The sequence below is a fragment of the Balaenoptera ricei genome, chromosome 20 (assembly GCF_028023285.1).
Source record: "Balaenoptera ricei isolate mBalRic1 chromosome 20, mBalRic1.hap2, whole genome shotgun sequence".
Lineage (NCBI taxonomy): Eukaryota > Metazoa > Chordata > Mammalia > Artiodactyla > Balaenopteridae > Balaenoptera > Balaenoptera ricei.
In genome coordinates, this window is record NC_082658.1 from 29,256,499 (window position 1) to 29,283,475 (window position 26,977).

Sequence of the window (26,977 nt, forward strand, 5' to 3'; positions counted from 1 at the left end):
AGGTTTCTGCGATCAAATCAGAGTCAAGTTCCCAGGCCACCGGGTTCCTCCATCAAACCTCAGCCATGTTCCCAGGCCACAGGATTCCACAATCTAACATCAGTCATGTTCCCAGACCAATGGTTTCCAGAATCAAACCTCAATCATGTTCCCAGGACACAGGGTTCCAATCAAACCAATGTCAAGTTCCCAGGCCATGGGTTTCCAGTACCAGGCCACAGTCATGTTTCCAGGGCACAGGGTTCCACAATCAAACCTGTCATATTGCCAGACCACAGGTTTCTGCCATCAAACCTCAGTCAAGTTCTCAGACAACACGGTTCTAGAATCAAGCCTCAGTCATATTCCCAGGACACATTGTTCAAGAATCAAACCTCAGTCATGTTGGCAGGCCACAGGGTTCCACAATCAAATCTCAGTCATGTTCCCAGGACAAAGGTGTCCAGAATCAAACTTCAGTCATGTTCCCAGGGAACAGGGTTCCAGAAACACACCTCAGTCATGTTGCCAGGCCACACGTTACCACCATCAAACCTCAAACATGGTCCCAGGCCACAGGGTTCCACAATCAAACCTCAGTCATGTTCCCAGGCCACAGGTTTCCAAAATCCACTGATGTCATGTTTCCAGGCCACAGGGTTCCAGAATGAATCCTCAGTTATGTTCCCAGGCTACAGGGTTCCAAAATAAAACCTCAGTCATGTTCCCAGTCCACAGGGTTCCAGAACCAAGCCTCAGTCAGCTTCCCAGGGCACAGTATTCCACAATCTAAACAGATGTCATGTTCCCAGGCCACAGGTTTCCAGAATCACGCCTCAGTCATGTTCCAAGGCCACAGGGATCCAGAATCAAACCTCAGTCATGTTGCCAGGCCATACGGTATCACCAGCAAACCTTAGTCATATTCCCAGGGCACAGGTTTCCAGAATCAAACCGATTTCATGTTCCCAGGCAACAGGGTACTAGAATCCAAACCGATGTCATGTTCCCAGGCCACAGGGTTCCACCATCAAACCTCATTCCTGCGGCCAGGCCACAGTGTTCCACCATCAAGCCTCAATCATGTTCCCAAGCCTGAGGGTTCCACAATCAAAGCATTGTCATGTTGCCAGGCCACAGGGTTCAACCATCAAACCTCAGTCATGTTCCCAGGAAACAGGGTTCCAGAATCAATCCTCACTTATGTTCCCAGGCAACAGGGTTCCAGAATAAATCCTCAGTCATGTTCCCAGTCCACAGGTTTCCAAAACCAAGCCTCAATCAGGTTCCCAGGGCACAGTATTCCACAATCTAAACAGATGTCATGTTCCCAGGTCACAGGTTTCCAGAATCACGCCTCAGTCATATTCCCATGACACAGGGTTCCAGAATCCAACCGATGTCATGTTCCCAGGCCACAGGGTTCCAGAATCAATCCTCAGTTATGTTTCCAGGCTACAGTGTTCCTGAATAAAACCTCAGTCATGTTCCCAGTCCACAGGGTTCCAGTACCAAGCCTCAGTCAGGTTCCCAGGGCACACTATTCCACAATCTAAACAGATGTCATGTTCCCAGGTCACAGGTTTCCAGAATCACGCCTCAGTCATGTTCCAAGGTCACAGGGATCCAGAATCAAACCTCAGTCCTGTTGCCAGGCCATAGGGTACCACCATCAAACCTCAGTCATGTTCCCAGGCCACAGGGTTCCTCCATCATACCTCAATCATGTTCCCAGGACACAGGGTTCAAGAATCAAACAAATGTCAAGTTCCCAGGCCATGGGTTTCCAGTACCAGGCCTCAGTCATATTTCCAGGGCACAGGGTTCCACAATCAAATCTCAGTCATATTGCCAGTCCACAGGTTTCTGCCATCAAACCTCAGTCAAGTTCTCAGGCAACAGGGTTCTAGAATCAAGCCTCAGTCATATTCCCAGGACACATTGTTCAAGAATCAAACCTCAGTCATGTTGGCAGGCCACAGGGTTCCACAATCAAACCTCAGTCATGTTCCCAGGCCACAGGGATCCAGAATCCAACCGATGTCATGTTGCCAGGCCATAGGGTACCACCATCAAACCTCAGTCATGTTCCCAGGAAACAGGGTTCCAGAATCAATCCTCAGTTATGTTCCCAGGCAACAGGGTTCCAGAATAAATCCTCAGTCATGTTCCCAGTCCACAGGTTTCCAGAACCAAGCCTCAATCAGGTTCCCAGGGCACAGAATTCCACAATCTAAACAGATGTCATGTTCCCAGGTCACAGGTTTCCAGAATCAAACTTCAGTCATGTTCCCAGGGAACAGGGTTCCAGAAACAAACCTCAGTCATTTTACCAGGAGACAGGGTTCCAGAATAAAACCGCAGTCATGTTCCCTGTACACAGGTTTCAAAAATAAAACCGCATTCATGTTCTCAGGCCACAGGGTTCCAGAATCAAGCCTCACTCATATTCCCAGGCCAAAGGGTTCCACAATCAAACCTCAGTCCTGTTGCCAGGCCACAGTTCCACCATCAAGTCTCAGTCATGTTCCCAGGCCAGAGTGTTCCACAATCAAACCTAAGTCATCTTGCCAGGCCACAGGGTTCAGCAATCAAACTTCAGTCATGTTCCCAGGGAACAGGGTTCCAGAAATAAACCTCAGTCATGTTGCCAGGCCACAGGTTTCCACCATGAAACCTCAGACAAGTTCCCAGGCAACAGGGTTCCAGAATCAAACCGTTCTCATGTTCCCAGGCCACAGGGTTCCACCATCAAACCTCAGTCATGTTGCCAGTCCACAGGTTTCTGCGATCAAATCAGAGTCAAGTTCCCAGGCCACCGGGTTCCTCCATCAAACCTCAGTCATGTTCCCAGACCAATGGTTTCCAGAATCAAACCTCAATCATGTTCCCAGGACACAGGGTTCCAATCAAACCAATGTCAAGTTCCCTGCCATGGGTTTCCAGTACCAGGCCACAATCATGTTTCCAGGGCACAGGGTTCCATAATCAAACCTCAGTCATGTTGCCAGTCCACAGGTTTCTGTGATCAAACCACATTCAAGTTCTCAGACAACAGGGTTCTAGAATCAAGCCTCAGTCATATTCCCAGGACACATTGTTCAAGAATCAAACCTCAGTCATGTTGGCAGGCCACAGGGTTCCACAATCAAACCTCAGTCATGTTCCCAGGCCACAGGGATCCAGAATCCAACCGATGTCATGTTGCCAGGCCATAGGGTACCACCATCAAACCTCAGTCATATTCCCAGGCCACAGGTTTCCAGAATCAAACCGATTTCATGTTCCCAGGCAACAGGGTACTAGAATCCAAACCGATGTCATGTTCCCAGGCCACAGGGTTCCACCATCAAACCTCATTCCTGTGGCCAGGCCACAGGGTTCCACCATCAAGCTTCAATCATGTTCCCAAGCCTGAGGGTTCCACAATCAAACCACTGTCATGTTGCCAGGCCACAGGGTTCAACCATCAAACCTCAGTCATGTTCCCAGGACACAGGGTTCCAGACTAAAACCGCAGGCATGTTCCGTGGACACAGGTTTCCAAAATAACACCCCAGTCATTTTCCCAGGCCGCAGGGTTCCAGAATCAAGCCTCAGTCATATTCCCAGGCCACAGGGTTCCACCATCCATCCTCAGTCATGTTCCCAAGCCTGAGGGTCCACAATCAAACTTCTGTCATGTTCTCAGGCCACAGGGTTCCAGAATCAAACCTCAGTCATGTTCCCAGGAAACAGGCTTCCAGAACCAAGCCTCAGTCAGCTTCCCAGGGCACAGTATTCCACAATCTAAACAGATGTCATGTTCCCAGGTCACAGGTTTCCAGAATCAAACTTCAGTCATGTTCCCAGGGAACAGGGTTCCAGAAACAAACCTCAGTCATGTTACCAGGAGACAGGGTTCCAGAATAAACCCGCAGTCATGTTCCCTGTACACAGGTTTCAAAAATAAAACCCCAGTCATGTTCTCAGGCCACAGGGTTCCAGAATCAAGCCTCACTCATATTCCCAGGCCAAAGGGTTCCACAATCAAACCTCAGTCCTGTTGCCAGGCCACAGTTCCACTATCAAGTCTCAGTCATGTTCCCAGGCCAGTGTTCCACAATCAAACCTAAGTCATCTTGCCAGGCCACAGGGTTCAACAATCAAACCTCAGTCATGTTCCCAGGGAACAGGTTTCCACCATCAAACCTCAGACATGTTCCCAGGCAGCAGGGTTCCAGAATCAAACCGTTCTCATGTTCCCAGGCCACAGGGTACCAGAATCCACCGATGTCATGTTCCCAGGCCACAGGGTTCAAGAATCAATCCTCAGTTTGTTCCCAGGCTACAGGGTTCCAGAATAAAACCTCAGTCATGTTCCCAGTCCACAGGGTTCCAGAACCAAGCCTCAGTCAGGTTCCCAGGGCACAGTATTCCCCAATCTAAACAGATGTCATGTTCCCAGGCCACAGATTTCCAGAATCACGCCTCAGTCATGTTCCCAGGACACAGGGATCCAGAATCAAACCTTAGTCATGTTACCAGGACACAGGGTTCCAGAATCAAGCCTCACTCATATTCCCAGGCCAGAGGGTTCCACAATCAAACCTCAGTCCTGTTGCCAGGCCACGGTTCCACCATCAAGCCTCAGTCATGTTCCCAGGCCAGAGTGTTCCACAATCAAACCTCAGTCATCTTGCCAGGACACAGGATTCCCCCATGAAACCTCAGTCCTGTTGCCAGGCCACAGGCTTCCACCATCAAGCCTCAGTCATGTTCCCAAGCCTGAGGGTTCCACAATCAAACCTCTGTCATGTTACCAGGCCACAGGGTTCAACCATCAAACCTCAGTCATGTTCCCTGGAAACAGGGTTGCAGAGTCAAACCAATGTCATGTTCCCAGGCCACGGGGTTCCAGTATCAGGCATCAGTCATGTTCCCAGTGCACAGGGTTCCACCATCAAACCTCAGTCATGTTGCCAGTCCACAGGTTTCTGCGATCAAATCAGAGTCAAGTTCCCAGGCCACCGGGTTCCTCCATCAAACCTCAGCCATGTTCCCAGGCCACAGGATTCCACAATCTAACATCAGTCATGTTCCCAGACCAATGGTTTCCAGAATCAAACCTCAATCATGTTCCCAGGACACAGGGTTCCAATCAAACCAATGTCAAGTTCCCAGGCCATGGGTTTCCAGTACCAGGCCACAGTCATGTTTCCAGAGCACAGGGTTCCACAATCAAACCTGTCATATTGCCAGACCACAGGTTTCTGCCATCAAACCTCAGTCAAGTTCTCAGACAACACGGTTCTAGAATCAAGCCTCAGTCATATTGCCAGGACACATTGTTCAAGAATCAAACCTCAGTCATGTTGGCAGGCCACAGGGTTCCACAATCAAATCTCAGTCATGTTCCCAGGACAAAGGTGTCCAGAATCAAACTTCAGTCATGTTCCCAGGGAACAGGGTTCCAGAAACACACCTCAGTCATGTTGCCAGGCCACACGTTACCACCATCAAACCTCAAACATGGTCCCAGGCCACAGGGTTCCACAATCAAACCTCAGTCATGTTCCCAGGCCACAGGTTTCCAAAATCCACTGATGTCATGTTTCCAGGCCACAGGGTTCCAGAATGAATCCTCAGTTATGTTCCCAGGCTACAGGGTTCCAAAATAAAACCTCAGTCATGTTCCCAGTCCACAGGGTTCCAGAACCAAGCCTCAGTCAGCTTCCCAGGGCACAGTATTCCACAATCTAAACAGATGTCATGTTCCCAGGCCACAGGTTTCCAGAATCACGCCTCAGTCATGTTCCAAGGCCACAGGGATCCAGAATCAAACCTCAGTCATGTTGCCAGGCAATAGGGTATCACCAGCAAACCTTAGTCATATTCCCAGGGCACAGGTTTCCAGAATCAAACCGATTTCATGTTCCCAGGCAACAGGGTACTAGAATCCAAACCGATGTCATGTTCCCAGGCCACAGGGTTCCACCATCAAACCTCATTCCTGCGGCCAGGCCACAGTGTTCCACCATCAAGCCTCAATCATGTTCCCAAGCCTGAGGGTTCCACAATCAAAGCATTGTCATGTTGCCAGGCCACAGGGTTCAACCATCAAACCTCAGTCATGTTCCCAGGAAACAGGGTTCCAGAATCAATCCTCACTTATGTTCCCAGGCAACAGGGTTCCAGAATAAATCCTCAGTCATGTTCCCAGTCCACAGGTTTCCAAAACCAAGCCTCAATCAGGTTCCCAGGGCACAGTATTCCACAATCTAAACAGATGTCATGTTCCCAGGTCACAGGTTTCCAGAATCACGCCTCAGTCATATTCCCATGACACAGGGTTCCAGAATCCAACCGATGTCATGTTCCCAGGCCACAGGGTTCCAGAATCAATCCTCAGTTATGTTTCCAGGCTACAGTGTTCCTGAATAAAACCTCAGTCATGTTCCCAGTCCACAGGGTTCCAGTACCAAGCCTCAGTCAGGTTCCCAGGGCACACTATTCCACAATCTAAACAGATGTCATGTTCCCAGGTCACAGGTTTCCAGAATCACGCCTCAGTCATGTTCCAAGGTCACAGGGATCCAGAATCAAACCTCAGTCCTGTTGCCAGGCCATAGGGTACCACCATCAAACCTCAGTAATGTTCCCAGGCCACAGGGTTCCTCCATCATACCTCAATCATGTTCCCAGGACACAGGGTTCAAGAATCAAACAAATGTCAAGTTCCCAGGCCATGGGTTTCCAGTACCAGGCCTCAGTCATATTTCCAGGGCACAGGGTTCCACAATCAAATCTCAGTCATATTGCCAGTCCACAGGTTTCTGCCATCAAACCTCAGTCAAGTTCTCAGGCAACAGGGTTCTAGAATCAAGCCTCAGTCATATTCCCAGGACACATTGTTCAAGAATCAAACCTCAGTCATGTTGGCAGGCCACAGGGTTCCACAATCAAACCTCAGTCATGTTCCCAGGCCACAGGGATCCAGAATCCAACCGATGTCATGTTGCCAGGCCATAGGGTACCACCATCAAACCTCAGTCATGTTCCCAGGAAACAGGGTTCCAGAATCAATCCTCAGTTATGTTCCCAGGCAACAGGGTTCCAGAATAAATCCTCAGTCATGTTCCCAGTCCACAGGTTTCCAGAACCAAGCCTCAATCAGGTTCCCAGGGCACAGAATTCCACAATCTAAACAGATGTCATGTTCCCAGGTCACAGGTTTCCAGAATCAAACTTCAGTCATGTTCCCAGGGAACAGGGTTCCAGAAACAAACCTCAGTCATTTTACCAGGAGACAGGGTTCCAGAATAAAACCGCAGTCATGTTCCCTGTACACAGGTTTCAAAAATAAAACCGCATTCATGTTCTCAGGCCACAGGGTTCCAGAATCAAGCCTCACTCATATTCCCAGGCCAAAGGGTTCCACAATCAAACCTCAGTCCTGTTGCCAGGCCACAGTTCCACCATCAAGTCTCAGTCATGTTCCCAGGCCAGAGTGTTCCACAATCAAACCTAAGTCATCTTGCCAGGCCACAGGGTTCAACAATCAAACCTCAGTCATGTTCCCAGGGAACAGGTTTCCAGAAATAAACCTCAGTCATGTTGCCAGGCCACAGGTTTCCACCATGAAACCTCAGACAAGTTCCCAGGCAACAGGGTTCCAGAATCAAACCGTTCTCATGTTCCCAGGCCACAGGGTTCCACCATCAAACCTCAGTCATGTTGCCAGTCCACAGGTTTCTGCGATCAAATCAGAGTCAAGTTCCCAGGCCACCGGGTTCCTCCATCAAACCTCAGTCATGTTCCCAGGCCACAGGATTCCACAATCTAACATCAGTCATGTTCCCAGACCAATGGTTTCCAGAATCAAACCTCAATCATGTTCCCAGGACACAGGGTTCCAATCAAACCAATGTCAAGTTCCCTGCCATGGGTTTCCAGTACCAGGCCACAATCATGTTTCCAGGGCACAGGGTTCCATAATCAAACCTCAGTCATGTTGCCAGTCCACAGGTTTCTGTGATCAAACCACATTCAAGTTCTCAGACAACAGGGTTCTAGAATCAAGCCTCAGTCATATTCCCAGGACACATTGTTCAAGAATCAAACCTCAGTCATGTTGGCAGGCCACAGGGTTCCACAATCAAACCTCAGTCATGTTCCCAGGCCACAGGGATCCAGAATCCAACCGATGTCATGTTGCCAGGCCATAGGGTACCACCATCAAACCTCAGTCATATTCCCAGGCCACAGGTTTCCAGAATCAAACCGATTTCATGTTCCCAGGCAACAGGGTACTAGAATCCAAACCGATGTCATGTTCCCAGGCCACAGGGTTCCACCATCAAACCTCATTCCTGTGGCCAGGCCACAGGGTTCCACCATCAAGCTTCAATCATGTTCCCAAGCCTGAGGGTTCCACAATCAAACCACTGTCATGTTGCCAGGCCACAGGGTTCAACCATCAAACCTCAGTCATGTTCCCAGGACACAGGGTTCCAGACTAAAACCGCAGGCATGTTCCGTGGACACAGGTTTCCAAAATAACACCCCAGTCATTTTCCCAGGCCGCAGGGTTCCAGAATCAAGCCTCAGTCATATTCCCAGGCCACAGGGTTCCACCATCCATCCTCAGTCATGTTCCCAAGCCTGAGGGTCCACAATCAAACCTCAGTCATGTTCCCAGGAAACAGGGTTCCAGAACCAAGTCTCAGTCAGCTTCCCAGGGCACAGTATTCCACAATCTAAACAGATGTCATGTTCCCAGGTCACAGGTTTCCAGAATCAAACTTCAGTCATGTTCCCAGGGAACAGGGTTCCAGAAACAAACCTCAGTCATGTTACCAGGAGACAGGGTTCCAGAATAAAACCGCAGTCATGTTCCCTGTACACAGGTTTCAAAAATAAAACCGCATTCATGTTCTCAGGCCACAGGGTTCCAGAATCAAGCCTCACTCATATTCCCAGGCCAAAGGGTTCCACAATCAAACCTCAGTCCTGTTGCCAGGCCACAGTTCCACCATCAAGTCTCAGTCATGTTCCCAGGCCAGAGTGTTCCACAATCAAACCTAAGTCATCTTGCCAGGCCACAGGGTTCAGCAATCAAACCTCAGTCATGTTCCCAGGGAACAGGGTTCCAGAAATAAACCTCAGTCATGTTGCCAGGCCACAGGTTTCCACCATGAAACCTCAGACAAGTTCCCAGGCAACAGGGTTCCAGAATCAAACCGTTCTCATGTTCCCAGGCCACAGGGTTCCACCATCAAACCTCAGTCATGTTGCCAGTCCACAGGTTTCTGCGATCAAATCAGAGTCAAGTTCCCAGGCCACCGGGTTCCTCCATCAAACCTCAGTCATGTTCCCAGGCCACAGGATTCCACAATCTAACATCAGTCATGTTCCCAGACCAATGGTTTCCAGAATCAAACCTCAATCATGTTCCCAGGACACAGGGTTCCAATCAAACCAATGTCAAGTTCCCTGCCATGGGTTTCCAGTACCAGGCCACAATCATGTTTCCAGGGCACAGGGTTCCATAATCAAACCTCATTCCTGTGGCCAGGCCACAGGGTTCCACCATCAAGCTTCAATCATGTTCCCAAGCCTGAGGGTTCCACAATCAAACCACTGTCATGTTGCCAGGCCACAGGGTTCAACCATCAAACCTCAGTCATGTTCCCAGGACACAGGGTTCCAGACTAAAACCGCAGGCATGTTCCGTGGACACAGGTTTCCAAAATAACACCCCAGTCATTTTCCCAGGCCGCAGGGTTCCAGAATCAAGCCTCAGTCATATTCCCAGGCCACAGGGTTCCACCATCCATCCTCAGTCATGTTCCCAAGCCTGAGGGTCCACAATCAAACCTCTGTCATGTTCCCAGGCCACAGGGTTCCAGAATCAAACCTCAGTCATGTTCCCAGGAAACAGGGTTCCAGAACCAAGTCTCAGTCAGCTTCCCAGGGCACAGAATTCCACAATCTAAACAGATGTCATGTTCCCAGGTCACAGGTTTCCAGAATCAAACTTCAGTCATGTTCCCAGGGAACAGGGTTCCAGAAACAAACCTCAGTCATGTTACCAGGAGACAGGGTTCCAGAATAAAACCGCAGTCATGTTCCCTGTACACAGGTTTCAAAAATAAAACCCCAGTCATGTTCTCAGGCCACAGGGTTCCAGAATCAAGCCTCACTCATATTCCCAGGACAAAGGGTTCCACAATCAAACCTCAGTCCTGTTGCCAGGCCACAGTTCCACCATCAAGTCTCAGTCATGTTCCCAGGCCAGAGTGTTCCACAATCCAACCTAAGTCATCTTGCCAGGCCACAGGGTTCAACAATCAAACCTCAGTCATGTTCCCAGGGAACAGGGTTCCAGAAATAAACCTCAGTCATGTTGCCAGGCCACAGGTTTCCACCATGAAACCTCAGACAACTTCCCAGGCAGCAGGGTTCCAGAATCAAACCGTTCTCATGTTCCCAGGCCACAGGGTACCAGAATCCACCGATGTCATGTTCCCAGGCCACAGGGTTCAAGAATCAATCCTCAGTTTGTTCCCAGGCTACAGGGTTCCAGAATAAAACCTCAGTCATGTTCCCAGTCCACAGGGTTCCAGAACCAAGCCTCAGTCAGGTTCCCAGGGCACAGTATTCCCCAATCTAAACAGATGTCATGTTCCCAGGCCACAGATTTCCAGAATCACGCCTCAGTCATGTTCCCAGGACACAGGGATCCAGAATCAAACCTTAGTCATGTTCCCAGGACACAGGGTTCCAGAATCAAGCCTCACTCATATTCCCAGGCCAGAGGGTTCCACAATCAAACCTCAGTCATCTTGCCAGGCCACAGGATTCCCCCATGAAACCTCAGTCCTGTTGCCAGGCCACAGGCTTCCACCATCAAGCCTCAGTCATGTTCCCAAGCCTGAGGGTTCCACAATCAAACCTCTGTCATGTTACCAGGCCACAGGGTTCAACCATCAAACCTCAGTCATGTTCCCTGGAAACAGGGTTCCAGAGTCAAACCAATGTCATGTTCCCAGGCCACGGGGTTCCAGTATCAGGCCTCAGTCATGTTCCCAGTGCACAGGTTTCCACCATCAAACCTCAGTCATGTTGCCAGTCCACAGGTTTCTGCGATCAAATCAGAGTCAAATTCCCAGGCCACCGGGTTCCTCCATCAAACCTCAGCCATGTTCCCAGGCCACAGGATTCCACAATCTAACATCAGTCATGTTCCCAGACCAATGGTTTCCAGAATCAAACCTCAATCATGTTCCCAGGACACAGGGTTCCAATCAAACCAATGTCAAGTTCCCAGGCCATGGGTTTCCAGTACCAGGCCACAGTCATGTTTCCAGGGCACAGGGTTCCACAATCAAACCTGTCATATTGCCAGACCACAGGTTTCTGCCATCAAACCTCAGTCAAGTTCTCAGACAACACGGTTCTAGAATCAAGCCTCAGTCATATTCCCAGGACACATTGTTCAAGAATCAAACTTCAGTCATGTCGGCAGGCCACAGGGTTCCACAATCAAATCTCAGTCATGTTCCCAGGACAAAGGTGTCCAGAATCAAACTTCAGTCATGTTCCCAGGGAACAGGGTTCCAGAAACACACCTCAGTCATGTTGCCAGGCCACACGTTACCACCATCAAACCTCAAACATGGTCCCAGGCCACAGGGTTCCACAATCAAACCTCAGTCATGTTCCCAGGCCACAGGTTTCCAAAATCCACTGATGTCATGTTTCCAGGCCACAGGGTTCCAGAATGAATCCTCAGTTATATTCCCAGGCTACAGGGTTCCAAAATAAAACCTCAGTCATGTTCCCAGTCCACAGGGTTCCAGAACCAAGCCTCAGTCAGCTTCCCAGGGCACAGTATTCCACAATCTAAACAGATGTCATGTTCCCAGGCCACAGGTTTCCAGAATCACGCCTCAGTCATGTTCCAAGGCCACAGGGATCCAGAATCAAACCTCAGTCATGTTGCCAGGCCATACGGTATCACCAGCAAACCTTAGTCATATTCCCAGGGCACAGGTTTCCAGAATCAAACCGATTTCATGTTCCCAGGCAACAGGGTACTAGAATCCAAACCGATGTCATGTTCCCAGGCCACAGGGTTCCACCATCAAACCTCATTCCTGCGGCCAGGCCACAGTGTTCCACCATCAAGCCTCAATCATGTTCCCAAGCCTGAGGGTTCCACAATCAAACCACTGTCATGTTGCCAGGCCACAGGGTTCAACCATCAAACCTCAGTCATGTTCCCAGGAAACAGGGTTCCAGAATCAATCCTCACTTATGTTCCCAGGCAACAGGGTTCCAGAATAAATCCTCAGTCATGTTCCCAGTCCACAGGTTTCCAAAACCAAGCCTCAATCAGGTTCCCAGGGCACAGTATTCCACAATCTAAACAGATGTCATGTTCCCAGGTCACAGGTTTCCAGAATCACGCCTCAGTCATATTCCCATGACACAGGGTTCCAGAATCCAACCGATGTCATGTTCCCAGGCCACAGGGTTCCAGAATCAATCCTCAGTTATGTTTCCAGGCTACAGTGTTCCTGAATAAAACCTCAGTCATGTTCCCAGTCCACAGGGTTCCAGTACCAAGCCTCAGTCAGGTTCCCAGGGCACACTATTCCACAATCTAAACAGATGTCATGTTCCCAGGTCACAGGTTTCCAGAATCACGCCTCAGTCATGTTCCAAGGTCACAGGGATCCAGAATCAAACCTCAGTCCTGTTGCCAGGCCATAGGGTACCACCATCAAACCTCAGTCATGTTCCCAGGCCACAGGGTTCCTCCATCATACCTCAATCATGTTCCCAGGACACAGGGTTCAAGAATCAAACAAATGTCAAGTTCCCAGGCCATGGGTTTCCAGTACCAGGCCTCAGTCATATTTCCAGGGCACAGGGTTCCACAATCAAATCTCAGTCATATTGCCAGTCCACAGGTTTCTGCCATCAAACCTCAGTCAAGTTCTCAGGCAACAGGGTTCTAGAATCAAGCCTCAGTCATATTCCCAGGACACATTGTTCAAGAATCAAACCTCAGTCATGTTGGCAGGCCACAGGGTTCCACAATCAAACCTCAGTCATGTTCCCAGGCCACTGGGTTCCAGAATCCAACCGATGTCATGTTGCCAGGCCATAGGGTACCACCATCAAACCTCAGTCATGTTCCCAGGAAACAGGGTTCCAGAATCAATCCTCAGTTATGTTCCCAGGCAACAGGGTTCCAGAATAAATCCTCAGTCATGTTCCCAGTCCACAGGTTTCCAGAACCAAGCCTCAATCAGGTTCCCAGGGCACAGAATTCCACAATCTAAACAGATGTCATGTTCCCAGGTCACAGGTTTCCAGAATCAAACTTCAGTCATGTTCCCAGGGAACAGGCTTCCAGAAACAAACCTCAGTCATTTTACCAGGAGACAGGGTTCCAGAATAAAACCGCAGTCATGTTCCCTGTACACAGGTTTCAAAAATAAAACCGCATTCATGTTCTCAGGCCACAGGGTTCCAGAATCAAGCCTCACTCATATTCCCAGGCCAAAGGGTTCCACAATCAAACCTCAGTCCTGTTGCCAGGCCACAGTTCCACCATCAAGTCTCAGTCATGTTCCCAGGCCAGAGTGTTCCACAATCAAACCTAAGTCATCTTGCCAGGCCACAGGGTTCAGCAATCAAACTTCAGTCATGTTCCCAGGGAACAGGGTTCCAGAAATAAACCTCAGTCATGTTGCCAGGCCACAGGTTTCCACCATGAAACCTCAGACAAGTTCCCAGGCAACAGGGTTCCAGAATCAAACCGTTCTCATGTTCCCAGGCCACAGGGTTCCACCATCAAACCTCAGTCATGTTGCCAGTCCACAGGTTTCTGCGATCAAATCAGAGTCAAGTTCCCAGGCCACCGGGTTCCTCCATCAAACCTCAGTCATGTTCCCAGACCAATGGTTTCCAGAATCAAACCTCAATCATGTTCCCAGGACACAGGGTTCCAATCAAACCAATGTCAAGTTCCCTGCCATGGGTTTCCAGTACCAGGCCACAATCATGTTTCCAGGGCACAGGGTTCCATAATCAAACCTCAGTCATGTTGCCAGTCCACAGGTTTCTGTGATCAAACCACATTCAAGTTCTCAGACAACAGGGTTCTAGAATCAAGCCTCAGTCATATTCCCAGGACACATTGTTCAAGAATCAAACCTCAGTCATGTTGGCAGGCCACAGGGTTCCACAATCAAACCTCAGTCATGTTCCCAGGCCACAGGGATCCAGAATCCAACCGATGTCATGTTGCCAGGCCATAGGGTACCACCATCAAACCTCAGTCATATTCCCAGGCCACAGGTTTCCAGAATCAAACCGATTTCATGTTCCCAGGCAACAGGGTACTAGAATCCAAACCGATGTCATGTTCCCAGGCCACAGGGTTCCACCATCAAACCTCATTCCTGTGGCCAGGCCACAGGGTTCCACCATCAAGCTTCAATCATGTTCCCAAGCCTGAGGGTTCCACAATCAAACCACTGTCATGTTGCCAGGCCACAGGGTTCAACCATCAAACCTCAGTCATGTTCCCAGGACACAGGGTTCCAGACTAAAACCGCAGGCATGTTCCGTGGACACAGGTTTCCAAAATAACACCCCAGTCATTTTCCCAGGCCGCAGGGTTCCAGAATCAAGCCTCAGTCATATTCCCAGGCCACAGGGTTCCACCATCCATCCTCAGTCATGTTCCCAAGCCTGAGGGTCCACAATCAAACTTCTGTCATGTTCTCAGGCCACAGGGTTCCAGAATCAAACCTCAGTCATGTTCCCAGGAAACAGGGTTCCAGAACCAAGCCTCAGTCAGCTTCCCAGGGCACAGTATTCCACAATCTAAACAGATGTCATGTTCCCAGGTCACAGGTTTCCAGAATCAAACTTCAGTCATGTTCCCAGGGAACAGGGTTCCAGAAACAAACCTCAGTCATGTTACCAGGAGACAGGGTTCCAGAATAAAACCGCAGTCATGTTCCCTGTACACAGGTTTCAAAAATAAAACCCCAGTCATGTTCTCAGGCCATAGGGTTCCAGAATCAAGCCTCACTCATATTCCCAGGCCAAAGGGTTCCACAATCAAACCTCAGTCCTGTTGCCAGGCCACAGTTCCACTATCAAGTCTCAGTCATGTTCCCAGGCCAGTGTTCCACAATCAAACCTAAGTCATCTTGCCAGGCCACAGGGTTCAACAATCAAACCTCAGTCATGTTCCCAGGGAACAGGGTTCCAGAAATAAACCTCAGTCATGTTGCCAGGCCACAGGTTTCCACCATCAAACCTCAGACATGTTCCCAGGCAGCAGGGTTCCAGAATCAAACCGTTCTCATGTTCCCAGGCCACAGGGTACCAGAATCCACCGATGTCATGTTCCCAGGCCACAGGGCTCAAGAATCAATCCTCAGTTTGTTCCCAGGCTACAGGGTTCCAGAATAAAACCTCAGTCATGTTCCCAGTCCACAGGGTTCCAGAACCAAGCCTCAGTCAGGTTCCCAGGGCACAGTATTCCCCAATCTAAACAGATGTCATGTTCCCAGGCCACAGATTTCCAGAATCACGCCTCAGTCATGTTCCCAGGACACAGGGATCCAGAATCAAACCTTAGTCATGTTCCCAGGACACAGGGTTCCAGAATCAAGCCTCACTCATATTCCCAGGCCAGAGGGTTCCACAATCAAACCTCAGTCCTGTTGCCAGGCCACGGTTCCACCATCAAGCCTCAGTCATGTTCCCAGGCCAGAGTGTTCCACAATCAAACCTCAGTCATCTTGCCAGGACACAGGATTCCCCCATGAAACCTCAGTCCTGTTGCCAGGCCACAGGCTTCCACCATCAAGCCTCAGTCATGTTCCCAAGCCTGAGGGTTCCACAATCAAACCTCTGTCATGTTACCAGGCCACAGGGTTCAACCATCAAACCTCAGTCATGTTCCCTGGAAACAGGGTTGCAGAGTCAAACCAATGTCATGTTCCCAGGCCACGGGGTTCCAGTATCAGGCATCAGTCATGTTCCCAGTGCACAGGGTTCCACCATCAAACCTCAGTCATGTTGCCAGTCCACAGGTTTCTGCGATCAAATCAGAGTCAAGTTCCCAGGCCACCGGGTTCCTCCATCAAACCTCAGCCATGTTCCCAGGCCACAGGATTCCACAATCTAACATCAGTCATGTTCCCAGACCAATGGTTTCCAGAATCAAACCTCAATCATGTTCCCAGGACACAGGGTTCCAATCAAACCAATGTCAAGTTCCCAGGCCATGGGTTTCCAGTACCAGGCCACAGTCATGTTTCCAGGGCACAGGGTTCCACAATCAAACCTGTCATATTGCCAGACCACAGGTTTCTGCCATCAAACCTCAGTCAAGTTCTCAGACAACACGGTTCTAGAATCAAGCCTCAGTCATATTCCCAGGACACATTGTTCAAGAATCAAACCTCAGTCATGTTGGCAGGCCACAGGGTTCCACAATCAAATCTCAGTCATGTTCCCAGGACAAAGGTGTCCAGAATCAAACTTCAGTCATGTTCCCGGGGAACAGGGTTCCAGAAACACACCTCAGTCATGTTGCCAGGCCACACGTTACCACCATCAAACCTCAAACATGGTCCCAGGCCACAGGGTTCCACAATCAAACCTCAGTCATGTTCCCAGGCCACAGGTTTCCAAAATCCACTGATGTCATGTTTCCAGGCCACAGGGTTCCAGAATGAATCCTCAGTTATGTTCCCAGGCTACAGGGTTCCAAAATAAAACCTCAGTCATGTTCCCAGTCCACAGGGTTCCAGAACCAAGCCTCAGTCAGCTTCCCAGGGCACAGTATTCCACAATCTAAACAGATGTCATGTTCCCAGGCCACAGGTTTCCAGAATCACGCCTCAGTCATGTTCCCAGGCCACAGGGATCCAGAATCAAACCTCAGTCATGTTGCCAGGCCATAGGGTACCACCATCAAACCTCAGTCATATTCCCAGGCCACAGGTTTCCAGAATCAAAACGATTTCATGTTCCCAGGCAACACGGTACCAGAATCCAAAACGATGTCATGTTCCCAGGCCACAGGGTTCCACCATCAAACCTCAGTCCTGGTGCCAGGACACAGGGTTCCACCATCAAGCCTCAATCATGTTCCCAAGCCTGAGGGTTCCACAATCAAAGCACTGTCATGTTGCCAGGCCACAGGGTTCAACCATCAAACCTCAGTCATGTTCCCAGGAAACAGGGTTCCAGAATCAATCCTCACTTATGTTCCCAGGCAACAGGGTTCCAGAATAAATCCTCAGTCATGTTCCCAGTCCACAGGTTTCCAAAACCAAGCCTCAATCAGGTTCCCAGGGCACAGTATTCCACAATCTAAACAGATGTCATGTTCCCAGGTCACAGGTTTCCAGAATCACGCCTCAGTCATATTCCCATGACACAGGGTTCCAGAATCCAACCGATGTCATGTTCCCAGGCCACAGGGTTCCAGAATCAATCCTCAGTTATGTTTCCAGGCTACAGTGTTCCTGAATAAAACCTCAGTCATGTTCCCAGTCCACAGGGTTCCAGTACCAAGCCTCAGTCAGGTTCCCAGGGCACACTATTCCACAATCTAAACAGATGTCATGTTCCCAGGTCACAGGTTTCCAGAATCACGCCTCAGTCATGTTCCAAGGTCACAGGGATCCAGAATCAAACCTCAGTCCTGTTGCCAGGCCATAGGGTACCACCATCAAACCTCAGTCATGTTCCCAGGCCACAGGGTTCCTCCATCATACCTCAATCATGTTCCCAGGACACAGGGTTCAAGAATCAAACAAATGTCAAGTTCCCAGGCCATGGGTTTCCAGAACCAGGCCTCAGTCATATTTCCAGGGCACAGGGTTCCACAATCAAATCTCAGTCATATTGCCAGTCCACAGGTTTCTGCCATCAAACCTCAGTCAAGTTCTCAGGCAACAGGGTTCTAGAATCAAGCCTCAGTCATATTCCCAGGACACATTGTTCAAGAATCAAACCTCAGTCATGTTGGCAGGCCACAGGGTTCCACAATCAAACCTCAGTCATGTTCCCAGGCCACTGGGTTCCAGAATCCAACCGATGTCATGTTGCCAGGCCATAGGGTACCACCATCAAACCTCAGTCATGTTCCCAGGAAACAGGGTTCCAGAATCAATCCTCAGTTATGTTCCCAGGCAACAGGGTTCCAGAATAAATCCTCAGTCATGTTCCCAGTCCACAGGTTTCCAGAACCAAGCCTCAATCAGGTTCCCAGGGCACAGAATTCCACAATCTAAACAGATGTCATGTTCCCAGGTCACAGGTTTCCAGAATCAAACTTCAGTCATGTTCCCAGGGAACAGGGTTCCAGAAACAAACCTCAGTCATTTTACCAGGAGACAGGGTTCCAGAATAAAACCGCAGTCATGTTCCCTGTACACAGGTTTCAAAAATAAAACCGCATTCATGTTCTCAGGCCACAGGGTTCCAGAATCAAGCCTCACTCATATTCCCAGGCCAAAGGGTTCCACAATCAAACCTCAGTCCTGTTGCCAGGCCACAGTTCCACCATCAAGTCTCAGTCATGTTCCCAGGCCAGAGTGTTCCACAATCAAACCTAAGTCATCTTGCCAGGCCACAGGGTTCAACAATCAAACCTCAGTCATGTTCCCAGGGAACAGGGTTCCAGAAATAAACCTCAGTCATGTTGCCAGGCCACAGGTTTCCACCATGAAACCTCAGACAAGTTCCCAGGCAACAGGGTTCCAGAATCAAACCGTTCTCATGTTCCCAGGCCACAGGGTTCCACCATCAAACCTCAGTCATGTTGCCAGTCCACAGGTTTCTGCGATCAAATCAGAGTCAAGTTCCCAGGCCACCGGGTTCCTCCATCAAACCTCAGTCATGTTCCCAGGCCACAGGATTCCACAATCTAACATCAGTCATGTTCCCAGACCAATGGTTTCCAGAATCAAACCTCAATCATGTTCCCAGGACACAGGGTTCCAATCAAACCAATGTCAAGTTCCCTGCCATGGGTTTCCAGTACCAGGCCACAATCATGTTTCCAGGGCACAGGGTTCCATAATCAAACCTCAGTCATGTTGCCAGTCCACAGGTTTCTGTGATCAAACCACATTCAAGTTCTCAGACAACAGGGTTCTAGAATCAAGCCTCAGTCATATTCCCAGGACACATTGTTCAAGAATCAAACCTCAGTCATGTTGGCAGGCCACAGGGTTCCACAATCAAACCTCAGTCATGTTCCCAGGCCACAGGGATCCAGAATCCAACCGATGTCATGTTGCCAGGCCATAGGGTACCACCATCAAACCTCAGTCATATTCCCAGGCCACAGGTTTCCAGAATCAAACCGATTTCATGTTCCCAGGCAACAGGGTACTAGAATCCAAACCGATGTCATGTTCCCAGGCCACAGGGTTCCACCATCAAACCTCATTCCTGTGGCCAGGCCACAGGGTTCCACCATCAAGCTTCAATCATGTTCCCAAGCCTGAGGGTTCCACAATCAAACCACTGTCATGTTGCCAGGCCACAGGGTTCAACCATCAAACCTCAGTCATGTTCCCAGGACACAGGGTTCCAGACTAAAACCGCAGGCATGTTCCGTGGACACAGGTTTCCAAAATAACACCCCAGTCATTTTCCCAGGCCGCAGGGTTCCAGAATCAAGCCTCAGTCATATTCCCAGGCCACAGGGTTCCACCATCCATCCTCAGTCATGTTCCCAAGCCTGAGGGTCCACAATCAAACCTCAGTCATGTTCCCAGGAAACAGGGTTCCAGAACCAAGTCTCAGTCAGCTTCCCAGGGCACAGTATTCCACAATCTAAACAGATGTCATGTTCCCAGGTCACAGGTTTCCAGAATCAAACTTCAGTCATGTTCCCAGGAAACAGGGTTCCAGAAACAAACCTCAGTCATGTTACCAGGAGACAGGGTTCCAGAATAAAACCGCAGTCATGTTCCCTGTACACAGGTTTCAAAAATAAAACCCCAGTCATGTTCTCAGGCCACAGGGTTCCAGAATCAAGCCTCACTCATATTCCCAGGCCAAAGGGTTCCACAATCAAACCTCAGTACTGTTGCCAGGCCACAGTTCCACTATCAAGTCTCAGTCATGTTCCCAGGCCAGAGTGTTCCACAATCAAACCTAAGTCATCTTGCCAGGCCACAGGGTTCAACAATCAAACCTCAGTCATGTTCCCAGGGAACAGGGTTCCAGAAATAAACCTCAGTCATGTTGCCAGGCCACAGGTTTCCACCATCAAACCTCAGACATGTTCCCAGGCAGCAGGGTTCCAGAATCAAACCGTTCTCATGTTCCCAGGCCACAGGGTACCAGAATCCACCGATGTCATGTTCCCAGGCCACAGGGTTCAAGAATCAATCCTCAGTTTGTTCCCAGGCTACAGGGTTCCAGAATAAAACCTCAGTCATGTTCCCAGTCCACAGGGTTCCAGAACCAAGCCTCAGTCATGTTCCCAGGGCACAGTATTCCCCAATCTAAACAGATGTCATGTTCCCAGGCCACAGATTTCCAGAATCACGCCTCAGTCATGTTCCCAGGACACAGGGATCCAGAATCAAACCTTAGTCATGTTCCCAGGACACAGGGTTCCAGAATCAAGCCTCACTCATATTCCCAGGCCAGAGGGTTCCACAATCAAACCTCAGTCATCTTGCCAGGCCACAGGATTCCCCCATGAAACCTCAGTCCTGTTGCCAGGCCACAGGCTTCCACCATCAAGCCTCAGTCATGTTCCCAAGCCTGAGGGTTCCACAATCAAACCTCTGTCATGTTACCAGGCCACAGGATTCCACAATCTAACATCAGTCATGTTCCCAGACCAATGGTTTCCAGAATCAAACCTCAATCATGTTCCCAGGACACAGGGTTCCAATCAAACCAATGTCAAGTTCCCAGGCCATGGGTTTCCAGTACCAGGCCACAGTCATGTTTCCAGGGCACAGGGTTCCACAATCAAACCTGTCATATTGCCAGACCACAGGTTTCTGCCATCAAACCTCAGTCAAGTTCTCAGACAACACGGTTCTAGAATCAAGCCTCAGTCATATTCCCAGGACACATTGTTCAAGAATCAAACCTCAGTCATGTTGGCAGGCCACAGGGTTCCACAATCAAATCTCAGTCATGTTCCCAGGACAAAGGTGTCCAGAATCAAACTTCAGTCATGTTCCCAGGGAACAGGGTTCCAGAAACACACCTCAGTCATGTTGCCAGGCCACACGTTACCACCATCAAACCTCAAACATGGTCCCAGGCCACAGGGTTCCACAATCAAACCTCAGTCATGTTCCCAGGCCACAGGTTTCCAAAATCCACTGATGTCATGTTTCCAGGCCACAGGGTTCCAGAATGAATCCTCAGTTATGTTCCCAGGCTACAGGGTTCCAAAATAAAACCTCAGTCATGTTCCCAGTCCACAGGGTTCCAGAACCAAGCCTCAGTCAGCTTCCCAGGGCACAGTATTCCACAATCTAAACAGATGTCATGTTCCCAGGCCACAGGTTTCCAGAATCACGCCTCAGTCATGTTCCAAGGCCACAGGGATCCAGAATCAAACCTCAGTCATGTTGCCAGGCAATAGGGTATCACCAGCAAACCTTAGTCATATTCCCAGGGCACAGGTTTCCAGAATCAAACCGATTTCATGTTCCCAGGCAACAGGGTACTAGAATCCAAACCGATGTCATGTTCCCAGGCCACAGGGTTCCACCATCAAACCTCATTCCTGCAGCCAGGCCACAGTGTTCCACCATCAAGCCTCAATCATGTTCCCAAGCCTGAGGGTTCCACAATCAAAGCACTGTCATGTTGCCAGGCCACAGGGTTCAACCATCAAACCTCAGTCATGTTCCCAGGAAACAGGGTTCCAGAATCAATCCTCACTTATGTTCCCAGGCAACAGGGTTCCAGAATAAATCCTCAGTCATGTTCCCAGTCCACAGGTTTCCAAAACCAAGCCTCAATCAGGTTCCCAGGGCACAGTATTCCACAATCTAAACAGATGTCATGTTCCCAGGTCACAGGTTTCCAGAATCACGCCTCAGTCATATTCCCATGACACAGGGTTCCAGAATCCAACCGATGTCATGTTCCCAGGCCACAGGGTTCCAGAATCAATCCTCAGTTATGTTTCCAGGCTACAGTGTTCCTGAATAAAACCTCAGTCATGTTCCCAGTCCACAGGGTTCCAGTACCAAGCCTCAGTCAGGTTCCCAGGGCACACTATTCCACAATCTAAACAGATGTCATGTTCCCAGGTCACAGGTTTCCAGAATCACGCCTCAGTCATGTTCCAAGGTCACAGGGATCCAGAATCAAACCTCAGTCCTGTTGCCAGGCCATAGGGTACCACCATCAAACCTCAGTCATGTTCCCAGGCCACAGGGTTCCTCCATCATACCTCAATCATGTTCCCAGGACACAGGGTTCAAGAATCAAACAAATGTCAAGTTCCCAGGCCATGGGTTTCCAGTACCAGGCCTCAGTCATATTTCCAGGGCACAGGGTTCCACAATCAAATCTCAGTCATATTGCCAGTCCACAGGTTTCTGCCATCAAACCTCAGTCAAGTTCTCAGGCAACAGGGTTCCACAATCAAACCTCAGTCATGTTCCCAGGCCACAGGGATCCAGAATCCAACCGATGTCATGTTGCCAGGCCATAGGGTACCACCATCAAACCTCAGTCATGTTCCCAGGAAACAGGGTTCCAGAATCAATCCTCAGTTATGTTCCCAGGCAACAGGGTTCCAGAATAAATCCTCAGTCATGTTCCCAGTCCACAGGTTTCCAGAACCAAGCCTCAATCAGGTTCCCAGGGCACAGAATTCCACAATCTAAACAGATGTCATGTTCCCAGGTCACAGGTTTCCAGAATCAAACTTCAGTCATGTTCCCAGGGAACAGGGTTCCAGAAACAAACCTCAGTCATTTTACCAGGAGACAGGGTTCCAGAATAAAACCGCAGTCATGTTCCCTGTACACAGGTTTCAAAAATAAAACCGCATTCATGTTCTCAGGCCACAGGGTTCCAGAATCAAGCCTCACTCATATTCCCAGGCCAAAGGGTTCCACAATCAAACCTCAGTCCTGTTGCCAGGCCACAGTTCCACCATCAAGTCTCAGTCATGTTCCCAGGCCAGAGTGTTCCACAATCAAACCTAAGTCATCTTGCCAGGCCACAGGGTTCAACAATCAAACCTCAGTCATGTTCCCAGGGAACAGGTTTCCAGAAATAAACCTCAGTCATGTTGCCAGGCCACAGGTTTCCACCATGAAACCTCAGACAAGTTCCCAGGCAACAGGGTTCCAGAATCAAACCGTTCTCATGTTCCCAGGCCACAGGGTTCCACCATCAAACCTCAGTCATGTTGCCAGTCCACAGGTTTCTGCGATCAAATCAGAGTCAAGTTCCCAGGCCACCGGGTTCCTCCATCAAACCTCAGTCATGTTCCCAGGCCACAGGATTCCACAATCTAACATCAGTCATGTTCCCAGACCAATGGTTTCCAGAATCAAACCTCAATCATGTTCCCAGGACACAGGGTTCCAATCAAACCAATGTCAAGTTCCCTGCCATGGGTTTCCAGTACCAGGCCACAATCATGTTTCCAGGGCACAGGGTTCCATAATCAAACCTCAGTCATGTTGCCAGTCCACAGGTTTCTGTGATCAAACCACATTCAAGTTCTCAGACAACAGGGTTCTAGAATCAAGCCTCAGTCATATTCCCAGGACACATTGTTCAAGAATCAAACCTCAGTCATGTTGGCAGGCCACAGGGTTCCACAATCAAACCTCAGTCATGTTCCCAGGCCACAGGGATCCAGAATCCAACCGATGTCATGTTGCCAGGCCATAGGGTACCACCATCAAACCTCAGTCATATTCCCAGGCCACAGGTTTCCAGAATCAAACCGATTTCATGTTCCCAGGCAACAGGGTACTAGAATCCAAACCGATGTCATGTTCCCAGGCCACAGGGTTCCACCATCAAACCTCATTCCTGTGGCCAGGCCACAGGGTTCCACCATCAAGCTTCAATCATGTTCCCAAGCCTGAGGGTTCCACAATCAAACCACTGTCATGTTGCCAGGCCACAGGGTTCAACCATCAAACCTCAGTCATGTTCCCAGGACACAGGGTTCCAGACTAAAACCGCAGGCATGTTCCGTGGACACAGGTTTCCAAAATAACACCCCAGTCATTTTCCCAGGCCGCAGGGTTCCAGAATCAAGCCTCAGTCATATTCCCAGGCCACAGGGTTCCACCATCCATCCTCAGTCATGTTCCCAAGCCTGAGGGTCCACAATCAAACCTCAGTCATGTTCCCAGGAAACAGGGTTCCAGAACCAAGTCTCAGTCAGCTTCCCAGGGCACAGTATTCCACAATCTAAACAGATGTCATGTTCCCAGGTCACAGGTTTCCAGAATCAAACTTCAGTCATGTTCCCAGGGAACAGGGTTCCAGAAACAAACCTCAGTCATGTTACCAGGAGACAGGGTTCCAGAATAAAACCGCAGTCATGTTCCCTGTACACAGGTTTCAAAAATAAAACCGCATTCATGTTCTCAGGCCACAGGGTTCCAGAATCAAGCCTCACTCATATTCCCAGGCCAAAGGGTTCCACAATCAAACCTCAGTCCTGTTGCCAGGCCACAGTTCCACCATCAAGTCTCAGTCATGTTCCCAGGCCAGAGTGTTCCACAATCAAACCTAAGTCATCTTGCCAGGCCACAGGGTTCAGCAATCAAACCTCAGTCATGTTCCCAGGGAACAGGGTTCCAGAAATAAACCTCAGTCATGTTGCCAGGCCACAGGTTTCCACCATGAAACCTCAGACAAGTTCCCAGGCAACAGGGTTCCAGAATCAAACCGTTCTCATGTTCCCAGGCCACAGGGTTCCACCATCAAACCTCAGTCATGTTGCCAGTCCACAGGTTTCTGCGATCAAATCAGAGTCAAGTTCCCAGGCCACCGGGTTCCTCCATCAAACCTCAGTCATGTTCCCAGGCCACAGGATTCCACAATCTAACATCAGTCATGTTCCCAGACCAATGGTTTCCAGAATCAAACCTCAATCATGTTCCCAGGACACAGGGTTCCAATCAAACCAATGTCAAGTTCCCTGCCATGGGTTTCCAGTACCAGGCCACAATCATGTTTCCAGGGCACAGGGTTCCATAATCAAACCTCATTCCTGTGGCCAGGCTACAGGGTTCCACCATCAAGCTTCAATCATGTTCCCAAGCCTGAGGGTTCCACAATCAAACCACTGTCATGTTGCCAGGCCACAGGGTTCAACCATCAAACCTCAGTCATGTTCCCAGGACACAGGGTTCCAGACTAAAACCGCAGGCATGTTCCGTGGACACAGGTTTCCAAAATAACACCCCAGTCATTTTCCCAGGCCGCAGGGTTCCAGAATCAAGCCTCAGTCATATTCCCAGGCCACAGGGTTCCACCATCCATCCTCAGTCATGTTCCCAAGCCTGAGGGTCCACAATCAAACCTCTGTCATGTTCCCAGGCCACAGGGTTCCAGAATCAAACCTCAGTCATGTTCCCAGGAAACAGGGTTCCAGAACCAAGTCTCAGTCAGCTTCCCAGGGCACAGAATTCCACAATCTAAACAGATGTCATGTTCCCAGGTCACAGGTTTCCAGAATCAAACTTCAGTCATGTTCCCAGGGAACAGGGTTCCAGAAACAAACCTCAGTCATGTTACCAGGAGACAGGGTTCCAGAATAAAACCGCAGTCATGTTCCCTGTACACAGGTTTCAAAAATAAAACCCCAGTCATGTTCTCAGGCCACAGGGTTCCAGAATCAAGCCTCACTCATATTCCCAGGACAAAGGGTTCCACAATCAAACCTCAGTCCTGTTGCCAGGCCACAGTTCCACCATCAAGTCTCAGTCATGTTCCCAGGCCAGAGTGTTCCACAATCCAACCTAAGTCATCTTGCCAGGCCACAGGGTTCAACAATCAAACCTCAGTCATGTTCCCAGGGAACAGGGTTCCAGAAATAAACCTCAGTCATGTTGCCAGGCCACAGGTTTCCACCATGAAACCTCAGACAACTTCCCAGGCAGCAGGGTTCCAGAATCAAACCGTTCTCATGTTCCCAGGCCACAGGGTACCAGAATCCACCGATGTCATGTTCCCAGGCCACAGGGTTCAAGAATCAATCCTCAGTTTGTTCCCAGGCTACAGGGTTCCAGAATAAAACCTCAGTCATGTTCCCAGTCCACAGGGTTCCAGAACCAAGCCTCAGTCAGGTTCCCAGGGCACAGTATTCCCCAATCTAAACAGATGTCATGTTCCCAGGCCACAGATTTCCAGAATCACGCCTCAGTCATGTTCCCAGGACACAGGGATCCAGAATCAAACCTTAGTCATGTTCCCAGGACACAGGGTTCCAGAATCAAGCCTCACTCATATTCCCAGGCCAGAGGGTTCCACAATCAAACCTCAGTCATCTTGCCAGGCCACAGGATTCCCCCATGAAACCTCAGTCCTGTTGCCAGGCCACAGGCTTCCACCATCAAGCCTCAGTCATGTTCCCAAGCCTGAGGGTTCCACAATCAAACCTCTGTCATGTTACCAGGCCACAGGGTTCAACCATCAAACCTCAGTCATGTTCCCTGGAAACAGGGTTCCAGAGTCAAACCAATGTCATGTTCCCAGGCCACGGGGTTCCAGTATCAGGCCTCAGTCATGTTCCCAGTGCACAGGTTTCCACCATCAAACCTCAGTCATGTTGCCAGTCCACAGGTTTCTGCGATCAAATCAGAGTCAAATTCCCAGGCCACCGGGTTCCTCCATCAAACCTCAGCCATGTTCCCAGGCCACAGGATTCCACAATCTAACATCAGTCATGTTCCCAGACCAATGGTTTCCAGAATCAAACCTCAATCATGTT